At 62.1% G+C, this 5,103-nt stretch overlaps 1 non-coding gene and 1 pseudogene across 1 annotated transcript in view; both read left to right on the top strand.

Moving 5' to 3' along the window:
• The first annotated feature begins 3,774 nt into the window (after positions 1-3,774).
• On the top strand, positions 3,775-3,932 carry LOC132937624 (5.8S ribosomal RNA; annotated as a pseudogene).
• A 373-nt stretch (positions 3,933-4,305) lies between these two features.
• LOC132937732 (large subunit ribosomal RNA) overlaps positions 4,306-5,103 on the top strand; it is a 4,207-nt gene continuing 3,409 nt past the window's right edge. The window contains exon 1 of the ribosomal RNA XR_009663821.1: positions 4,306-5,103. This exon is cut by the window's right edge and continues 3,409 nt beyond it. This is a non-coding gene — a ribosomal RNA (large subunit ribosomal RNA).

The raw sequence follows: 5,103 nt of genomic DNA, 5'->3' as shown, positions 1-5,103 counted from the left end.
GCCTAACCGCTACGCACGGTGATTGACGGATTTTCGATTCTCGGCTAACCGCTACGCACGGTGATGGCGAAGTTCCTTCGACTCGGGTGTACCACTACGCGTGAATACCCCCGTCGCACATTGTGAAACTCGAGATTTTGTAAATTTGTGAGCGACTCGGTCGTCGGCGTTCCGCCGGCGTCCGATCGCCAATCACGTACGACAGCAAAGCCACGGGCGACGCCGAAGCCGACGCGTCCATCGCCGCGCACCGGTCTGCCCCAGTCTTCGGAATGGTCAGCAATCCAGTGCCCTTCGATGGTATCCGTCCAAGTTTCGGCGACCGACCCATCTCGCACGCCGAGTGGCAAAACTCAACCGGCGTCGCAGGCCCGCCTTCCGGTGGGCCTCCGACGCGCAAATCGTTTTTTTCAAAAATCGATGACGACTCCCGTTACCGTTCCGCAAGTTACGAGCTCTCGACGCCAAAACATTCCCGCCGCGGCCGGCCATCGTCGCCGTGCCCGGCGGTCGCCGGGGCGAAGCCCCGGGACGACGGACTTCGCGTCGCGTCCCGGCTTCCCCCACGATCTCGGCTGGGGGCCGTTATAAACCTGGCGAGAGGCGCTAGCGCGGTAATTCTCCGTCCGCTGAAAACGGACGGCGTACGCGCTAACCCCGACTCTCGTCAACGCACGGGTCACGTCGCGTCGGGCGAGCGCTCGCTCTCCGCGTGTGTTCGGTCTACCGCACGCGACCCGCCGCCGCAGTCGCCCCGCGTTCTGCGGGTGCTCAGTGCGGCGCTCGCGTCGACCGAAGCGCGCGGTTTACGGGCGCCCGTCCGCGCACGTATCCCACTCGAACCGCGGTCGGTCGTGCGCCGTGACCGTATACCGGTCACGGTCGTTTCGACCTTCCTCGGACGTCGGCTCGCCCACGGGCGGACCGGCGCTCGGGACGCACGCGTCCCCCGAGACGAGTGTCCGCGTCGTCGTCGCCCCTTGGTCGGCGTCGCCGCGGGGATCCGTCACGGGACGCAGTTGTTGTAAAAACCGAGATCCCTGGTTGATCCTGCCAGTAGTCATATGCTTGTCTCAAAGATTAAGCCATGCATGTCTCAGTGCAAGCCGCATTAAGGTGAAACCGCGAAAGGCTCATTAAATCAGTTGTGGTTCCTTAGATCGTACCCAAGTTACTTGGATAACTGTGGTAATTCTAGAGCTAATACATGCCGACAGAGTTCCGACCGTCGCGGCGCCCTCGGGCGTCGCTCGCGGGAGGAACGCCTTTTATTAGATCAAAACCGGCCCGTCGCGGCGCGCTTCGTGCGCGTCCCGATCGCGGCCCGCGCAAAGACCTGGTGGACTCTGAATAACTTCGAGCTGATCGCACGGTCTCCGTACCGGCGACGCATCTTTCAAATGTCTGCCTTATCAACTGTCGACGGTAGGTTCCATGCCTACCGTGGGTGGTAACGGGTAACGGGGAATCAGGGTTCGATTCCGGAGAGGGAGCCTGAGAAACGGCTACCACATCCAAGGAAGGCAGCAGGCGCGCAAATTACCCACTCCCGGAACGGGGAGGTAGTGACGAAAAATAACGATACGGGACTCATCCGAGGCCCCGTAAATCGGAATGAGAACACTTTAAAACCTTTAAACGAGGATCAATTGGAGGGCAAGTCTGGTGCCAGCAGCCGCGGTAATTCCAGCTCCAATAAATTAAAGTTGTTGCGGTTAAAAAGCTCGTAGTCGGATCTGTGTCTGGGCGGTGCCGGACCACCCTGGCGGTCCGTCGTGTCGCGGCCGGCCGTGTCGCGGGACCACGTGTCCCGTCGGCGCGGTCGTCGTCAGCGCTCGTCAGCCGTCTCGAGGGTGTTAGTTACCGGCACGTCGGCCGGACGTATTGTCGGCAGGCGGACACGTGTCTCGGGCTTCCGGCGCGCCGCGCGGCCACCAGCGTCGCCGCGGCCGTCGGGGTTCGACGACGGCGGCCGCCTACTCCAATCTTGCTGCGCGGTGATCTTCACCGATTGCCGTCGGCGGGCCGACACGTTTACTTTGAACAAATTAGAGTGCTCAATAAGCAGGCTTCAATATCTGGCGGGGGCGTGCTTCACGGCCGTCTCGTCAAAAGGCCCGTGAATACTGGTCGCATGGAATAATGGAAACAAGACCTCGGTCCCGCGCATCTCCGCCCTTCGCGGGCGACGCGAAATCGCCCTCCGGGGCGTTTCCGTGCGCGGGCCGCCGGGCCGCGGGCGCCAGTCGCCCGCGCGTCGCCGGGCCGGTTTTCGGGACCGGAGGTAATGATCAACAGAGACGGGCGGGGGCATTCGTACCGAGACGTTAGAGGTGAAATTCTTGGATCGTCTCGAGACCGAACTGACGCGAAAGCAGTTTGCCAAGTACGTTTCTCGTATGATCAAGAACGAAAGTTAGAGGTTCGAAGGCGATCAGATACCGCCCTAAGTTCTAACTGTAAACTGATGCCAGCTAGATCGATCCGCCGGCGTATCCTTAACGACCCGGCGGGCAGCTTCCGGGAATACGAAGCTTTTCTCGGTTCGGGGGAAGTATGATTGCAAAGTTGAAACTTAAAGGAATTGACGGAAGGGCACCACCAGGAGTGGAGCCTGCGGCTTAATTTGACTCAACACGGGAAACCTCACCAGGCCCGACACCGGAAAGATTGACAGATTGAGAGCTCTTTCTTGATTCGGTGGGTGGTGGTGCATGGCCGTTCTTAGTTGGTGGAGCGAGTCTGTCTGGTTAATTCCGATAACGAACGAGACTCTGTCCTGCTAACTAGGCGGGTAACCCCGGGTCGGCGTGTGCGCGGCGCGGGCGGTTCGGCCGTTCGTGTTCGCGTACCGTCGGCTCGGCCCGGTATCCCCGAAACGCGGTTCGCTCCGTCGTCCACGGCGGTCGTCGAGCGCGGGCCGCGCCCATCCGCGTCCCGGCGTGCGGCGGGCGTGTGTCGGGCCGGGGGGGCAACCTCCGGTCGGCGCGCGTCCGTGCGTGCGTCGGGACTCCGTGGTGAAGCGCGCCGTGTTCGCGGCCGGTCGCCGGCGGATCACGATACGTTACTAGGGCTACGCCGCCGGCTCCCAGGAGCTTAAACTCTTCTTAGAGGGACAGGCGGCGGACGAAAATAGCCGCACGAGACTGAGCGATAACAGGTCTGGTGATGCCCTTAGATGTTCTGGGCCGCACGCGCGCTACACTGAAGGAATCAGCGTGTGTTAACATTCCTGGGCCGACAGGCTTCCGGGTAACCCGCTGAACCTCCTGTCGTGCTTTAGGGATCGTGTGCTTTGCAATTTTTCCTCCACGTTGAACGAGGAATTCCCAGGTAAGCGCGAGTCATCAGCTCGCGTTGATTACGTCCCTTGCCCTTTGTACACACCGCCCGTCGCTACTACCGATTGAACGGTCGCATTGAGGTCTTCGGAGTGGACGCGCGTTATTCGGCCCCCTCGGGGGCTGGGTCGTCGATCGCGAACAGCATGTCCCGAAATCGGGCCGTTTGAGGAAGTAAAAGTCGTAACAAGTTTCCGTAGGTGAAACAGACGGGCCCGCGGTACCGGCAGCACTTGCCGGTCTCGCGCGCGCCTAATCCGACCCCGTGGCCGCGTGCGCTCGCGACTAGCTCGCCGACCCGCCCGCGCGCCGCGACCCCCGACCGAGCGTCGACCGAAAGATGGTTAACGTCGAAAGACCATACGGGCCCCGCCGTGCGTCCGCGCACGGCGCGTGGCCGGTAGAAGTTTCGTCGACAAAAAAAAAACACCCGACCCCCGAACAGCGGATCACTTGGCTCGTGGATCGATGAAGACCGCAGCTATCTGCGCGTCGTCGTGTAATCCGCAGGTTATACGAACATCGACCAGTCGAACGCACATTGCGGCCTCGGTGACCCGCGGGTCCCGGGCCACGCCTGTCTGAGGGTCGTATACCGGATACTCGGCCAGACCGATGCGCCGCCGGCAGGCGTCCGACGGCGGCGGCAGTCCTCCCGGGGACTGTCCGCCCGCCCGTCGGCCGCTCCGGTGGTGCGAGATTGGCGGTTCGACCGTGGAAAAACCGCGCTCGCGCGGGCCGCCTCCGGTCGTCCGCCCAAGTTGTGACGGCAAACAGTCACGGGTTCTCGCGTCGTCAAACGGCACGTCCCCGTCCGCCCGCCGCGCGAGAGCGCGGCCGGGTCGGCTGAGAGTCCACGGACCTCTCCGGCTTTCCGAGACGCGGACGCGGACGGTCACCGTACGGGCGGAGCGCGGACCGCAGGCTGCCGTGTAATTTAAAAAAAAAAAAAACCGATACGTTCCGACCTCAGATCAGGCGGGACTACCCGCCGGATTTAAGCATATTAATAAGCGGAGGAAAAGAAAACAACCGTGATTCCCTTAGTAGCGGCGAGCGAACAGGGAAAAGCCCATCGCCGAATCCCGCCGCGCACTTTTGTGTCGCGGCACCTATGGGAGTTGTGGCGTACGGGCCGGCCTCGTTGCCGGGGCGCACGTGACGGTCCAAGTCTCCCTTGAACGGGGCCATGGCCCGCAGATGGTGCCAGGCCAGTAGAGGCCGTCACAGCGTTCCGGGATCGGACCGCGCCTTCGAGTCGGGTTGCTTGAGAGTGCAGCCCGAAGTTGGTGGTAAACTCCATCTAAGGCTAAATACGGCCACGAGACCGATAGTTTACAAGTACCGTGAGGGAAAGTTGAAAAGAACTTTGAAGAGAGAGTTCATAAGAACGTGAAACTGTTCGGGTGTAAACGGACAGAGCCCGCGAGTCCCCGCCGGGCGAATTCACGGTCGGTCTAACCGCCGGCCGGGATCTTTCGCTCGGTTAGCGGACGTCGCGACCCGTTGGGCGCCGGCCGAAGGGCTTGGGTGGCGTTCGTCGCGGCGGTTGCGTTTCGGCGTGACCGTTCGCGCCGAACCCTGGTGCTCCTGGTCGGCTCGCCCGACGGCAAGAACCGTCGACGCGGCCCCGTCGCAGGCGGGGTCCCGTCGGACGGCGACGATTTCGGGCTACTTTCCGACCCGTCCTTGAAACACGGACCAAGGAGTCTAACGTGTGCGCGAGTCAACGGTGATCTTACGAAAAACCACGTTTGGCGCA

Source organism: Metopolophium dirhodum, chromosome 1 (genome assembly GCF_019925205.1).
Source record: "Metopolophium dirhodum isolate CAU chromosome 1, ASM1992520v1, whole genome shotgun sequence".
Classification (NCBI taxonomy): domain Eukaryota; kingdom Metazoa; phylum Arthropoda; class Insecta; order Hemiptera; family Aphididae; genus Metopolophium; species Metopolophium dirhodum.
Note: the sequence above shows the minus strand (reverse complement) of the source record. Positions and strands in the feature narration are given on the sequence as shown.